Source organism: Caretta caretta, chromosome 10, assembly GCF_965140235.1.
Source record: "Caretta caretta isolate rCarCar2 chromosome 10, rCarCar1.hap1, whole genome shotgun sequence".
NCBI lineage: Eukaryota > Metazoa > Chordata > Testudines > Cheloniidae > Caretta > Caretta caretta.
The window spans coordinates 46,712,865-46,729,603 of NC_134215.1; the positions used below are offsets into that span (position 1 = coordinate 46,712,865).

Here is a 16,739-nt window from a genome sequence, read left to right on the forward strand (position 1 = left end):
TATGGTAGAGTGATGCTCAGTGGCAAAGACCTTGTCTCAGGGACGGGGTACGTCTCCTGGGCACAGGCCTGTGGAACAGACTGCAGGGACGCATTGTGCAGAAGCAATGAGAAATGATTCCAGCGGGTGATGTGTGTGTGTGCACGAAGGCCCGGTTGCAGGCACCTGTGGCATGACGCAGCTGCCGCTGTGAACCTGTGGAGTCACACACAAAGGAGGGTAGAAAAAAATCAGCCCCTCTCTCTATTTCCTCTCCCCCTGCTCTGCAGAATCCCGCCATCACATAAGCGCACGGGAAGTTCCCTGCTACCCTTTCAAGGAGTACGACTCTAATTCGGTGCAACCTGCACAAGCTGCTGAGCCTCGCTCAGCTCCATTTCTCTTCTGCTCCTGAAATGTATGGTTCTCCTGACTGAAGACAGAGGGACTGGGGCATTAATTAGAGACAGATGCTCCCTGGATGTCAGCGCAGTGGGGCTCACTGGAAACAAGCACAGAGAATGGGGCTTTTCTTAGGGTGGGTTTTTTTTTTTTTTTGCTTCAGGGGTTTAGTCTTTAATATGCTGGGCCAGCCCCCCTCCCTGCTGCAACGCTCCATTTGTGGTTCAGACAGCAGCTGTCTGCTTTAACAAAACCCACTGCCGTCAGTAACAGTTTGGGGCCTGGCGTGGCTTGGCTATGCTGCGCACTTCACATTCTTTTCCTAGGCTTGAGGTCTCATCTCCACATCTCCCTCCTTCCTTCCCAAGCCAACCAGACCCAGCTTGTCCCTTCTCTGAGCCTCAGCTTCTGCTCTTCAAACCAGCTTCTTCGATGGATGTTAACTGGGATGAGATGCACAGGGCCGGCCCTCTCTCCTAGGGGCTGCCTGGCTGCTCTATTCAAATTTTCACAGGCCACGCACAGGCACAAACACGACCAGAATGCATCGCTCCTCATCTGGCCTGGTTAGCTCTGAAACTGACAGAGATCACCCAAGGGACAAGGTGGGTGAGGTAAAAATCTTTTGTTGGACTAACGTCTGTTGGCGAGAGAGAAAAACAAGCTTTTGTGCTTACCCAGAGCTCTTCTTCAGCTCAGGTCTTCTTCAGGTCTGATCAATCAGCCCAGCCGAGACCATCACAACCAATAGATTTCTATAACGGAGGGAATGAACTTGGGGGGCGGGGGCAGAGTAATCAGAACTCATGAGCATGGGTTCTAAAGGGTTCAACATCTGGGTTGGGATTTGTGCAGTGGCGGATTTAGAGTTAGTGGGGCCCTGTGCGCAGCTTCATTTTCGGGGGGCCCCCCTTGGGACTTAGCCAAGGAAAAGAACATTCTCTAAAATCCCCCCCTATTTTTCATTCTTTTTTTCTTCATCCTCCTCCTATATTATAAATAATAGGAAGTAAATGAAAATAAAGTGAGGTACCTTGACTGGGGCCGTGGGCTGGAGTGCAGGAGGTTGTGCGGGGGTCAGGCTCTGGGAGGAAGTTTGGGCGCAGGGTGCAGGCTCTGGGCTGGGGCGGGGGTTGGGGTGCAGGAGCGGGTGTGGGGGTCAGGCTCTCGGAGGAAGTTTGGGTGCAGGGTGCAGGCTCTGGGCTGGAGCAGGGGTATGGGGTGGAGGAGGGGCCGGCAGGCAGCGCTTACCTTGGGCGACGTGGCTCCCAAAGCGACCAGCACACCCCTCTGGTGGCACCTCCTAGGCGGGGTGGGCCAGGGGGTCTCTACATGCTGCTGCCTGCAGGTGCCGCCCCTGCAGCTCGCATTGGCCGCAGTTCCCGGCCAATGGGAGCTGCGGAGTTGGCACTTGGGGCGGGGGCAATGCATGGACACACACGCACCTGCCCCGGGGCCGCAGGGACTTGCCGGCCGCTTCCGGGAGCGGCACAGAGCAGAGGGAGGCAGGCAGCACGGGTAGGGAGCCGCGTTAGCCCTGTTGCGGGCACGTCTTTGCGTGACCCTTGGGGAGAGGGAGACAGCGGGACTCCGTTTGCTGCCTGGGGTGGGGGCAGCATGCAGAGCCACCTCCGCCCCGCCAGGGGCACGCAGAGATGTGCCAGCAGCCAGCTGCTTCTGGGAGCAGCGTGAGACCACCAGCCACGGAATGCAAGCAGTTGGGCCGCCAGCCAGGACTCTGGGGCAGGTTGTCAGATGAGATTTGTCCTGCATTTTGCCCCCCCCCCCCCCGTCATTGGGGGCCCCACGCCACAGCAGTGTTTGTTTCATGGTAAACCTGCCTCTGGCTTTATGCGTCTTACTTTAATGTGATTCTCTCTCTGTTCTCATTTGGCCCTCCTCAATGTAGCTGTAGGAGCACCTACAGAGAGTGGAACGTGGTTCAGTCGTTATATACCCTCTATTCCCCAGTCAGCGAAAGAAGCCTGTTGCAAGCCTGAATAACGAAGGCAGGAAGTTTGTTCCTTAATTGGATTCGTTCTGCTGGGAAGTACTGCGTCTTGTATCTTTGTCCGTCCTGGGCGGGCAGCTGGCCCCCAAAGCCGTGTGCAGCATTATCTGGAAGCCACCCTCCAGCAGGCCAGCCTGCTGCTGTCGAGCAGCTGGGCTTCCCCTAGTGCCCTCCGGGTTTCAGCAGAGCCAGCAGCCTTACTAACTCCTCCATTGTTCCCTTGCTTCGGTCGTGAAATCCCCACTTCTGGTACCGGGACACACTCACCTCTCGTGCACGGCCCCTGGCCAAGTGCGTGTGCCTGCACTCTCTCCGATTGCCCCTGCTCTGGGATACAGCTCAAAGGCTCCCTCCCGGAGGTAATGTCTTCACCCTCTTGCGCTTCCTGGCTACATTACTCTGGGTCCCAGCCCAGGGACCTGTAGGTAGCAGCCATCTGCTGCATCCTTTCAACGATGTTGCAGGGCTTCTCTAATTCCCTGGGCCACTTCCCCGTGGCGTCTTCACCTTTACCTCAGGGCCTTGTCCTAATGGAGTCCCAGCAACAAGCTCAAAGTTCCTTCTTGCTCTCTCTTCTGGCTGCACTGCGCTTTCCGGGGTTCTGTAGCTCCGTCAGCCAGCCACACCCCATCCACACTCCTACAGCTCCAGCAAGGAATGAACTCCCTCTGGCCCTGCCGCTCTTCTTATACTAGGCTGCTGGTCCCTGATTGGCTGTGTGGGGGACAGCCACACTAGGCAGCTTGGAGAACCCGCTCCGCTGCCCTTTTTTGGGCGGGGTGTGGCAGGGCCATGAGGCCTCCAGTAGGGGGCCTCAGAGGGTCCGCTATATCCAGTCACACTCCTCTTTTCCAAACTAAACATACCCAGTTCCTTCAGCCTTTTCTCACGTGGCTTGCGTTCCATCCCTTTGATCATCTTTGTCGCTCACCTCTGGATCCTTTCCAGTTTCTCTATATCCTTTCTCTACATTTGTGACCAAAACTGAACACAGTACTCCAGCACTGACCAAGCACTGAGTAGAGCGGTACTGTCTCCCACTGTGACATGCATGCTAAGCCTCTATTAATGCAACCTAACGCCTTGCCTACCCGACAGAGTTTTGTCAAAAAAAGTCAGCTTTCGTTGACAAAATAGTGGAGGTGTACACACTATAAGGCTCCTTCCGCTGACAAAACTCTCCCACTTTGCCAACAAAAAAAACCCATCTTGATGAGAGGTGTAGAGCTTTTTGTGACAAAGTTATAGCGACAAAGTGTCAGTGAAAACCCTGCACTTGGTTATGTCGCTGTAAATGGCCCCCAGGAGGTGTCCCACAATGCCATCTGGTCAGCAGTTCGAACTCCAAGGTCCTGCACCCAGACATCAGCCCCTCCCTCTTTGAAGGCCCGGGAATTTTTGAAATTCCACTTTCTGTTTGCTCTGCGTGGACAGTTCACATTGCATCTTCCCAGCTGACCATGGTGGCTCCATGCAGCAAATGCTCTCCTGCTTGGAGCACGCCTGAGTTGTTGGATCTGCTGGCACTATGGGGGGAGGAGGCTGTGCAGTCCCAGCTCCGCTCCATCCATAGGGACTTAGATATCTACGGTCAGACTTCCCATGGCATGTTAGAAAAAGGCTACAAACGGGACACACATCAGTGCTGCGTGAAGATAAAGGAGCTAAGGCAGGCATACCAGAAGGCAAGGAAGTAAAACCATCGCTCTCGTGCTGTGATATGTATTCAACCCTCACAAGAAGGACCAGGTGTCTGTGGTGAGTCAGTCGCTAACAGGGTCTGGGTTTGCCTACATTTGAAAGCAATTTTGGATGAATTTGAGATTTTTCAGGACAAACAGCACTGATGAACTTTGGGAAGAACCCAAATTTTTTGAATTATCTGGTGTCTGATTCCATATTGACACCACCCCTTTGGAAGCTCATTCACTCAAGTTCAGAAGGTGTCATTGTGCAGTGGGGTAGGCAAGGCTGCATCTTCTGTGCATGGTGGCATTGGGACGGCCTGCAGGAGAAGGCAAAGAGCTGGGTTCACAGATCGGGCTCCATTCCTGGCTTTCCCCCCTGCATGACCCCGGGACAGGCCCTTTGTCATGCTGCTTATGCAGTGGGGATAAAGGCACCTAGCAGCCTGTAAGGGGCTGCACACATTGTGCCCCATCCCCACTGTAATGGCAGAGCCGGTGTCCCCTTCGGCCCCTACACCCACACCTTGTAAGTCCCCAATGGTTGGCCTATACCCCTTAATCACTGAAACTAAAGTCGCCCAGTCTGGATCGGACAGGCGTCCAGCCACGACTATGCAGGTTTATACTCATGTGCCCTTTAACCCTGTGGATTTGGCTGCTTTCAAAGCACAGGCAGGAGAGTTTTCCACCAACCCAAGCAGGTTTATATCAGTCTTTGAGGGGTGCCTCAGTAGTCACAAGCCGGACTGGAATGATTGTAACGTCCTCCTGCGAACCCTATTGTCTGAGGTTGAAAGACAACAGGTTGTGTCCAAGGCAAGGGAGGAGGCGCAGAAGCGGTACGACCGGGATCGTATTAATGTCCCTGACCCGAATGCACAAGTCCCCCGAGCAGACCCCAGGTGGGATCCAAATGATCATGGGGATATGACCCGCCTTACCTCCTATAAGCAGTTGCTTTTGCATGGACTCCGTCACTCGGCTGTCCGACATAATAATTGGGCAAAGCCATATGAAGTAATGCAGGATTTAAAAGAAAGCCCAGGGGCCTTTCTACAGCGTATTCGGGACTCAATTCGACAGAACACTAATGCAGACCCCGATGATCAGGCAACTGAGTCAATTATTAAGGGAATTTTTACGAGCAGAGCAGCCCCTGATATTAAGAGAAAGTTACAAAAAAAGGAGGATTTAATGGGCATGACATGGCACAAATCTTAGAGACTGCAAACCGAGCTTATAGTCTGAGAGAGACAGAGAAGGAGAGAAAGCAAGTGAGACTGATGGTAACAGCGGTACAGGCTGGCACTAAGGGAAGTGGCCGGGGAGGAAGGGGCCGTGGACACGAACGTCCGGGCTCGCAGGAGAGACAACTGGATCGCAACCAGTGTGCCTTGTGTCGACAAGAGGTACACTGGAAAAATGAGTGCCCAAAGAGGAAAGAAAAGGGGGGTGCCTCTGTGATGGATATGGCGGAGCAGGAATAGGGGTGTCAGGGGAGACGGACCACCCTGCCCCTGGAACCCCGAGTAAAGATGTGGGTGGGAAGCTCAGAAATAGATTTTTTAGTTGACTCTGGAGCAGCACGAACTGCTGTAAATCGACCCCTTCAGTTGCCAGTAGCAGATTCCCTTACTGTGGTGGGAGCCACAGGCAGGGACACCAAGTGCCCAGTGTATGCCCCAGCGGAATGCGCTTTGGGAAACAGGACTATATCCCACAAGCTGGTATACCTCCCTGAATGTCCAACACCTCTGCTGGGACGGGATCTGCTTTGTCGCCTCGGTGCCACCCTGCATTTTACTGAGGATGAAATAACCCTTACCTTACCCCCTGAGAATGCATGGATCATGACCCTTGCAGTTGAGCCCTCAGCCATGCAAGCCCCAGAATGGAGCCCGTGGGAAGACCAGGTGTACCCCCTCGTGTGGACATCAGGGATCCCAGGAAAGGCCACCCACCAGACCCCCATTACTATTCAGCTCATACCAGAGAAAGGCCCAGTGCAAGTAAAACAGGATCCAATCAAGAGGGAAGCCAGAGAAGGTTTACAGGAAACTATAGATCAATTCCTAATGTATGGTATTCTCCGGGAATGTCAGTAAGCCTGGAACACTCCCATTCTACCCGTACAGAAGCCTAATGGCACATATTGGCTGGTACAGGACCTAAGGGCAGTCAATGAACGGGTTAAGACTCTGCACCCTCTTGTCCCTAACCCGTATACCTTATTGGCTTCTATAGGGGGACAGTATACCCATTTTTCAGTCCTCGATCTGAAAGATGCTTTCTTTACCATCCCAGTTGCCACCCAGTCACAGGAGATCTTCTCCTTCGAGTTGGAGGACCGAAAAAGGGTTAAAAAGCAACTTTGCTGGACAGTGTTGGCCCAGGGATTTAAAAACTCCCCCACCCTCCCCCGCCCCCACCAGGGACCTAGAGGAGTGGGATAATGAGGAGGCCCTCCTTCTACAGTATGTAGATGATTTGTTAATTGCCGCTGTGGGCCAAACCCCCTGTCTTAAAGCTACCGTGAGCCTCCTGAATTTTATTGGACTCCGGGGATATCGGGTAGCACGGAGTAAGGCTCAAATCGCCCTCCCAGAGGTACAGTACCTCAAGTTTCACATACGGCAAGGGGAGCGTCAGCTTTCAAGCGAAAGAAAGGAAGCTATCTGTCAAGGTCCTACCCCAAGTAATCGTAAGCGGCTCAGGGCATTTCTGGGTATAGCAGGCTTTTGCAGGATATGGATCCCAGAGTTTGGACTGTGGGCTAAACCCCTGTATGACTGTGTAAAAGGAGCAGATCATGACCCCTTCGATTGGACCCCAGAGGCTGACAGGGCATTTAAAATCCTAAAAAGAAAATTGATGGAAGCCCCGGCTCTGGGCCTGCCGGATATCTCTAAGCCATTTCAGTTGTATGTACATGAACGAAAGGGGGTGGCCCTAGGAGTGCTTACACAGCTGTTAGGAGCATGGAGACGTCCCGTGGCTTATTTTTCTAAGCAACTGGATCGGGTTGCAAAGGGTTGGCTGGCATGTTTACGGGCAGTCGCAGCTACTGCCCTAGTGCTTGAGGAAGCCGAGAAGCTAACATTGGGAGGGGTTATGCAAATCTATACTCCCCATATGGTCCGAGCCTTATTGGATGCAAAGGGAGGGCTTTGGCTCACCCAGGCTCGGATTGCTTGGTACCAGGCTAAGCTGTTAGAGAACTCTGAAGTCACCTTACAGCCTTGCCCCTCCCTTAACCCAGCCACTCTCTTGTCAGAAACAGAGGAACAAAAACATGACTGTTTAGAGATCATAGATGTCCAGTTCTCCAGCCGTCCGGATTTAAAGGATGTACCCCTCCCAAATGCAGATTATGAGTGGTACACTGATGGTAGCAGTACTGTAATAGATGGGCAAAGGAGGGTGGGTTATACTGTTGTGACCCTCCATGACACTGTGGAAGCTGAAGGTTTGCCTGCTGGGACCTCTGCCCAGCCTGCCGAACTAATAGCCCTGACTCGTGCACTTGAACTGTCAAAAGGAAAGCGGGTCAACTTTTTTACTGATTCAAAGTATGCTTTTGGTGTGCTGCATGCTCATGCTGGACTTTGGAAGCAGAGGGGAATGCTGACAGCCCAAGGCTCCCCAGTCAAGTACGGGCCCCAAATCCTCCGACTCCTAGAAGCCGTACAACTTCCCTCGGAAGTGGCGGTGGTACACTGTAAAGCCCATCAAAGGGAAGATCAAGATGTGGCCAGAGGTAACGCCCGGGAGATAGAGAGGCTGCCACTCTGCCATCCCCTCAGACTGAGAACGCCCATATGCATACCCTTATCCCATCAGTAGGGGAGCTTCCAACCCCTCAGTACTCTGGGGAGGAGAGACAGCTAACTGACAAACTCGGTCTCCGGGAATAGGAGGGATGGCTCCATTCCCCAGAAGGGAAGGTCCTCTTACCAAAGGGCCTGATCCGGCCGGTGCTGCAGAAACTACATCAAACCACTCATGCTGGCAGGGAAGCACTTATCCAACTAATGGGAAAATACTTTATCACTTCCGGACTCAGATCCCTGGCTGCCCAGGTACAAGCGGACTGCTTAGTCTGCCAAAAGAATAACCCCCGACCGGGACATCCTGTGCCACCAGCTGCCCTAGAACCCACGCCGGGCCCCAGACAAGTGTGGCAAATAGACTTTACTGAGTTTCCCCGGACCCAAGGGTTCAAATATCTCCTTGTCATAGTGGATCGGTTCAGCAGATGGCCAGAAGCCTTCCCATGCCGTAATTGCACTGCCAGAACAGTGGCCCTCAAGTTTGTTAAAGAGATCATTCCTCGCTTTGGACTCCCCCTGTGGATGGAATCTGACAACGGGACACATTTCATGTCAAAAATAATCCGAAGCATCTCAAATGCCTTACAGATCCCCTGGAAACTCCATACGCCCTGGAGACCGCAAGCCAGTGGGGTAGTGGAGTGTACCAATCAGACCCTTAAACGGCATCTCTCAAAAGTGTGCCAAGAAGCCTCACTGCGATGGCCTGATGCTTTGCCCCTCGTCCTACTCCATATCCATGTTCTCCCTAAGCGTAGATTATGGCTTAGTCCCTTTGAAATTATGTTTGGAAGGGCATGGCCTATGAATGGCACCCCGGTTCTGTCAGGGGAATGGGAGTTGGCTAATGTTTTTTTGCCACAGTATATGTGTTCCCTGTCTGCTGTTCTCTTGTCTCTTCACAGGTATACCAAGGATTCCCAGCCTCTCCCCTTGGACTCTCCCGTCCATTCCTTACAGCCTGGTGACTCTGTGCTTGTTCGTACCTGGAAAGACGAGCCTCTCCAGGAAAAGTGGAAAGGACGCTATACTGTCCTGCTGATCTCCCATACAGCGGCAAAGATCGAGGGACACAAGAACTGGATCCATCACTCTCGTCTGAAGGCAGTACCCGCCCCCTAGTCAGCAGAACAGTGGACCGTCCAACCTGCTGACTCCTCATCTAGTGACGATCTCGGGCTAAAGCTACTGTTTAAAAGACACAAATAGTGGGCACCTTAACGCTAAAATGGACCCACCCAGGTACTGGAGACCCTGGGTTAAAAAGACTCTGGTGATTAATTGGGTAACATTGTTATTCTCTGTATTGGTATTTCCAAACTGTGCATATCGGGAGCATAACTCCTTTGTTTCGCTTGCGCACCATGTTGCTACTTTAACAAACCAGACTGATTGCTGGGTATGTGCTCCAACTCCACTGTCCCCCAAAACGGAATGCCCCTTGACATGCTGCCCTTGACCCTAGCAGAATTAGCCACCACCAAAGAGCAGGAAAGAACGGACTCGCCGTTCTGGAATAAGACCTCTTTACAGCAGGCCACCTATCAGGACCAGGAGTATTCAGTTGCAATACTCACTGAGGGTGTATTTTCTTTTACCCGAAACCAATCTGATCACTATGGGCATCCTGTGGGAAAAAGCTCCTGTGTTATTACACAGTGGGCTGTTGGGTATTGGGTAAAGACCAAAAGGGGAGGCCAGCAGTGTGGGTGTAATGGTTCCTCCACTTTTAGGAAAACTCTTACAAATACTCTTACCACAAAAGAAGGGTTTGGAAATATAACTTGCCGTCCAGTTAATATCTCCAATGTAGCAAGCCAATGGTGGGTTTGTAGTGGTCCCTATGGCGAGTGTAATTTGAACACCACAATTAGAAACACCCCCACTTGTACCCAATCAGGAGGATGGGATGCCCCCTTAGGGGCATATGAACTGTTTGGAAAAGCAGCCAAAGCAGCCTTAAAGATCCCAGGAATCCCCTTAAGAAACAGTCCTTACTGGGCCCTACAGGGTCACTATTTTGTATGTGGCCGAAAGGCTTACAAGGTACTGCCAGCCAACTGGACAGGTAGCTGTTATATAGCTCATGGAGTTCCTCATCTATCAATAACTGCCACACTGCCCAAAGGAAAGATTAGAAATGTCCGAGACACCTCTGTTGAGTCACAAGAAAAGACCCTGCGGCGACTGACTACAGCATTGGAGGGCAATATGAAGAATTCCCTCACAACCGAGAAGCTTGTAGGGTGCTCTGTACTGGGAATAGCGCCACTGTTTACCGGGCCAGCCATGGCATGCATAGGCCGCTATACTGTAAGGCTGCAAATGGTACTTGAGAAAGTTGCTTTAGAGTTAGAGGACTCGGTTAGTGATTTAGAATCAGCAGTAAAAACATTAAATAAAGAGGTACAGCAGCTCAGGACGTTTTCTCTCCAAAACAGGCTGGCTTTGGACTATCTCTTGGCATCCCAAGGAAGGGTTTGTGCCCTCGTCGGGCCCCGATGTTGTGTATATGTAAATGATAGCAGTTATGAGATCTATGAAAAGGTGGTACAGGCTGAGGCCCATGCCCGAGCCAGAGCACAGGTTTTCTATACTGCCCCAGAGAGCGATTGGTTGCAAACCTTGTTTTCAGGCTGGGGTTTGTCGTCTTGGCTTGATGGTTTATTTAGCCTGCTATTGAAACTTCTCTTTCCTGTATTGCGTGTATTACTGGTATTATGCCGTGCAGTATCATGTGTTAGGGCCCTTTTGCAAAAGTTAATAAGTCATTCTTTTCAGGGCTATCACAAAGTGCTTATGCAAAGTCCTATTGTAAAGAAATAAGTAGCTCAAGTGAGAAAACTCAGAGCCAAGATTGTTGAATGTTCTCAAAGGAGGGAGTTGTTGGGGACACTGGGGCTTGGCCACTAGGTAACTCGAGGGGATGGAAGACCACGAGTGTCGATGAAGCCCCCTCGCACTAGGCCCAAGTGTCCTTGGCCCCCCCGCCTGGAGGCACTCGCAGCAGTTATGCTGAGGATCTACAACAATATGTTGCAGAGTCAGACTGCCTGAAAGTAAGCAAGGCCAAACAGGGCAGATATGGAAGAACAATGCTGAATAAAGCAGCTTTATGTATGGTTTAAGAAATGATACAGAGCACAAGGGCACTAGCTGGGAACTGGATTGGCTGGCTATATGGATACTTAGGGCAGCTTGCTATTGGATAAGTATGCTGGGAAAAAGGATGTATAAAAGCCTGTGTAACTTCCTGCTCTGTGTGCAGGATTTGAGATTTTATTCTCCCTGTACCTTTTTGCTGCTGCAAATAAACTTTTCTGCTTCTCCATCCCGTTGTGATTATTGGGTGTAGCACACCGGGTAGCAAACCAACTCCATCTGTTGTTTAGCCTCTCGGCACTGGGTGCAGGCAACGCAGGGTTGCTAGCTTTTGCCATTTCATGGATTCCAAGGCCACAAGGGACCATTGTAATCATCTGGTCCAGTGGTGTGCAAACATTTCCAATCATGCCCCCCCAGTAACAGAATCTGTCTGTGCTCCTCCTCCAATACTGCACAGCCAAGCAGGGCCATCCCTAGCCATTTTGGTACCCTATGCAGCCCCCCCTACGGGGGGGGAAGGGCTTTGTGGGGCCCTAGGCCTCCGTGGGGGGGAGGGGGAGGCTGGCCCCAGGCCTCTGCCGCAGGGTTGGACTGACCAGTTCCTGTGGGAAGTGGAGTGACCCGGCCTCAGCCTGCTCTGCTCCCCTGGCTCCCAGCTGCGCCACCGGCAAGTGCTGGGGGGTGGTTTCCCCCTCCCCCCAAGCCTGTGGCCGGGTGGCTCTACTTACCAATGCCAGTGAGCGCAAGGAACCCAACCCCGGCTGCAGTCCTCAGGGGAAGGGCTGGCTGGAGTGGGGGCAGGGCTGGGGCAGAGCAGGGGTGGGAAGGGGCGGGGCCGGGGTGGAGACCATGTGGAAGAGGCAGAGCAAGGGCTGGAGCAGCAAGCAGCTGCGTATTTTGCATATGGGTAGGGACGGCCCTGCAGCCAAGGCTTCCGCAGCGGCGGAGCTGGGAGCGGAACTGGGGATGGGGGAGGAGCTGGGGCTAGAGGCAGAGCTGGTCTGAGAGCAGAGAGGGAATGAGGGCAGAGCTGGGCTGGGGGTGGAGCAGGGGGTAGAGTGGAGCTGGAGGCGGATCTGGCCTGAAGGCAGAGCAGGACTGGGGTTTGAACGGGGTTGATGGGTGAGGGGTGAAGCTGGGCTGGGCGAGGAGCATGGCTGGAAGTGTGGTGCTCCCTCCCCACCCCCCGCGGGGGCTGGCCTGGGCCCCAGTGTGCACCCCCCCAAACATTCCTCTATGACATCCTAGTGGGGCGCGCACACAGTTTGGGGACCACTAATCTAGCCTGAGCTCCTGTATAACACAAGCCAGAGAACTTCCTCAAAATAATTCCTAGAGCGGAGCTTTTAGGAAAAGCCCAGTCTTGATTTAAAAATTGCCAGTGATGGAGAATGCACAATGACCCTTGGCAAGTTGATCCAGTGGTTAATTACCCTCACTGTTAAAAATATACATCTTATTTACAGTCTGAATTGGTCTATCTTCAACTGCAAGTCATTGGATGGTTTTAGATCTTTCATTTCTATACTGAAGAACCCATCAGTAAATATTTGTTCCCCATGTAGGTACTTATAGCCTGTAATCTAGTCACCCCTTAACCTTCTCTTTGTTAAATTAAATAGGTTGGGCTCTTTTAGTCTATTACTATAGGACAGGCTTTCTAATCCGTTAAGCATTCTTGTGGCTCTTCTCTGAACCCTCTTCATTTAATCAACATCCTTCTTGAACTGTGGGCACCAGAACTGGACACAGGATTCCAGCAGTGGTCCCACCAGTGCCAAACAGAGAGGCACAATAACCTCTCTCCTCCTACTCGAGATTCCCCTATTTATGCATCCCAGAAGCACATTAGCTCTTTTGGCCACAGCGTCACACGAGGAGCTCATGTTCAGCTGATTATCCACCACAAGCCCAGATCTTTTTCAGAGTCCCTGCTTTCCAGGATAGAGTCCCCCATCCTGTAAGTGTTGCCTGTATTCTTTGTTCCTTGATGTATACACTTACATGTAACTGTATTAAAAGACGTATTATTTGCTTGTGCCCAATTTACCAAGTGATCCAGATTGCTCTGTATCGTTGGCCTGTCCTCTTCATTATTTACCACTCCCCCAATTTGTGATAACTTTGTTTTCTTCCAAGTCATTGATAAAAATGTTACATAGCGTAGGGCCAGGAACTGATCCCTGCAGGACCTCACTGGAAACACATATGCTCAATGAGGATTCCCCATTTAAATTACATGTTGAGGCTACCAGTTAGCCAGTTTTTTATCCATTTTATGTGTGTCATGTTAATTTTATATTGTCCTAGTTTTTTAATCAAAATACCATGCAGTCAAATGCCTGGCAGAAGTCTATTACATCCACACTATTATCCTTAGCTACCAAACTTGTAATCTCATGAAAAAAAGATATCACGTTAGTTTGACAGGCCCTATCTTCCATAAACCCATGTTGATTTGCATTAACTACATTACCCTCCTTTACGTCATTATTAACTGAGTCCCATAACAGCCACTCCATTATCTTGCTGGGGATCAACGTCCAGCTGACATGGCAGGGAGATAGAGTGTGTACTAGTCATTCTGCTCCCTGCTTTCCCTCCCCTCCTGTGAGCCATGGGTCTGTCTGCTTCGTGCTGTCCCCCGCTCCTCTTCCTGGCTGCAGCACCCAGGATGGGGAAGGAGCTGCCCCTGTGGTCTGCCAGGGAGAGAAAAGAGGATCCTGCTACAAGTTCCCCCTCCCTGGATCTTGTGGTGGGGGATGAAGATCACTGGGAGATTCAGGGGGGCAAAATGGATGGCTGTGTGGGGAGGGGACAGGTGTGGGGCTGGGCAAGGTGGGTCAGGGATGGGGTGGCAATGGATGGCTGTGGGGAGGGGTGGGTGTGGGACATGGAGGGGTGGGACAGGTGTAGGGTGATTGTATGGCTGGGTGGGAAGGGGTTGGGATGGGGTGGCAATGGATGGGTGAGTAGGGAGGGACAGAGCTGAGACTGACAATGGATGGCACGGGGCGGGGCTGGGTTCCACATAGTATGAGTTGTTTCCAAGGCTGGGCTTGGGAAGCTGGAGGCTCAGCCAGGGCCCATGCAGCGGGGGTCAGATCCCTCTATCTGTATGTTAGGCCTGTTGGTGCACTGCAGCTGCCCCACATGCACTAGGTTGGGGGGGGGGCATAGGGGGAGGTCAGTAATCTAAAGCAGACCAAGCCATGTTATAACCTGGTAGAAAAATCTCACTGTTTGGGGGCTAGTTCTAGGATTGTTGGACCTGACTGATGACAACTGAGCTTTTGGGGTCGGCTGCACTGTGTGAGTGCTGTGGGGGTGGGGGGAAGGCACCTGCCCCCAGCCCATTGTGTGGGCCCTGGTCAACATTGAGCCCCTGGCTAACAATGCCAATGTCAGAGCCCTAGGAAGATGACTCAATTTCCAGGGGGCGGAGCTATTCAAATTTAATCTAATCTGGGACCACAAATTCTGTTCTGCACCAGTCATAACGGAATTGTTACAGCATGGAGTCACTACGGGGCAGAATTATGGATGTCTGGGAGCCTTAGCTGTGTGTTTCCACACTGTCACATGCTTGGGTTTCTTCTAAGTGTAACCTTGGCTCTGAATTTCTGGGGTTTGCAATGCTTGTTTTGGGGATTAGCCCAGCACTTATTTTTATTCTCAACCAGTTGAATATCATTTTTATCGGGGGGTAGGGCCCAGGAAATGAGCTCAGGAAAGGGGCTGAACGTACTTTATAAACAGTGACTGTCTGTTTGCCTCCTGGTCCCCTGTGAGGAAGTTCTGGGGCAGGCAGAAATGTGGGGCTTTCCCCCACTCCAGTTGGAAACAAGAAGACTGCTCAGGGCTCCCAGTAGAGGAGGTAGAGAGGTGAGGAAGAGAGCTCTTAGGCAAAGAAGAGAAAGAGAGCAAATGAGCCAGCCTTGCAACTCTGAGCTCACTGGCAGCTCTTCTATTAACTTTATTGGTGGAGGAACAAACTCAGTGCTTCTCTCAACAGGAGAGAAATTCAGGACGACTCCTCTCTCAGGCCTAGAATAACAAAGCTGCTCCTGGCGTCTCCTGGAGCCTGATACAGAACCAGGAAAGAGATCCCAGCTTCCCCTCTGTAACACACTGGGGTTCAACCCAGACCAGTGTGAGCTTGTGTCACCCCCTCCCCTGTAACCCTGAGTGCCGTAAATGCTCTGCCACTGTGGCTCACAGCCCGGACACCAACAGCCAGCAGACAAGCATGTAGTTCCCTGACTGTCCATGTGCTGTGCCTCCCTTGTTCAGTGCTCTGACCCAGCAGCCTGCCTAGAACACAACAGCCCCTCCCTGGTCTCCTTTAACTGGAGTGAACAATCATTTCAATTCAAACACAGCACGGAGTTGGATTACAGTCAAAATAGAGCATGTTTATTAACAAAAGGACATAGGTTAAATGATACCATGCAGGAGGGACTGAAAGTAGAACAGGTTACAATCAAAGACAAGTAAAAATACACTTTCTGATGACTAAGACCTAACTTAACAAGTGACAGATTTTGCTAGGTAATTTTCTCACCATCGGTCTTTGTCTAGCATGGCTGATCAGACCCTCTGGCCAGGACCCCATACATGGAGCACAAAGTGCCTGGTTCCTTTGTCTCCTCAGGTGGAGGCTAAAGATAGATCTCTCTCTGTCCCTTATATCCCCAAAGGAATTGTCTTTGTCCTAAAAGGCAGGAAGGTCTCCTCGGGATTCAGTCTCCTGTGTCTCTCTGGGGTGCAGGAGCCATATTAATTCTCTGTCTCTTGACTTCAGACTCAGAATATCCCCACTGGTTTAGCTTGATGTCTTTGTTTACTGCTAAAATATACATTAGGGTAAACCCACATTCTTTTGTCTAGGATATACCTGTTTATTCCCTTTATCTAGGCTAGGCTATCTGGCTTTAGATATGTTCCAGTTATATCACACTGAGAGAATTTATAACTTCACATATAGAACCATAGGGTTAGAAGGGACTACAAGGGTCATGTAGTCTAATCCCCTCCAAGATGCAAGATTTGTTGTGTCTAAATGTTGTTACATATATTTTACAATGATATTATTCACCAGTACATTAATAGGTTTCAAATGATAGCTCAAAAGGTGTATTTTATACAGTTATCATTACACTAGTGTGTAGGGTGTGAATAAAGGGGTGCGTAGGGTCACACTTTCCCAGCTCAGGAACCAGATGGATAAATATAAATGGACACACCTAGGGACAAAGAATACAGGCCATACGTACAGGATGGGGACTTTATCCTGGGAAGCAGAGACCCTGAAAAAGATTTGGGGTCATGGTGGATAATCAGCTGAACATGAGCTCCTAGTGTGATGATATTGCCAAAAGAGCCAATGGGATCTTAGGGTGCATAAACAGGGGAATGTCAAGTCGTAGATTATTTTGCCTCTGTCTTTGGTACTGGTGCTACTTGTGCTGGGATCCGGTGTCCAGGTCTGGTGCCCACAATTCCAGGAGGAGGTGGATAAAATGGAGGGGGTTCAGAGATGAGCCACAAGAATGATTAAATGATTGGAAAACCTGCCTTCTAGTGATAAGCTAAATAGATTGACCTCTTTGAGTCTAACAAAGAGAAGGTTAAGGGGTGAATTGATCAAAGTCCATAAGTACCTACATGGGGAACAAATATTTAATAATCAGCTCAAACATGAGCCAATGGCTGGAAGCTGAA

The 16,739-nt window shown here is 51.1% G+C and overlaps 1 long non-coding RNA gene across 1 annotated transcript; it reads left to right on the forward strand.

Annotated features, from left to right (window-relative positions):
* Positions 1 to 339: 339 nt before the first annotated feature.
* Positions 340 to 11,241, forward strand: LOC142073368 (uncharacterized). The gene is made up of 2 exons (XR_012670199.1): positions 340 to 986; positions 8,816 to 11,241. It is a non-coding gene; the product is annotated as an uncharacterized LOC142073368 (long non-coding RNA).
* Positions 11,242 to 16,739: the final 5,498 nt, after the last annotated feature.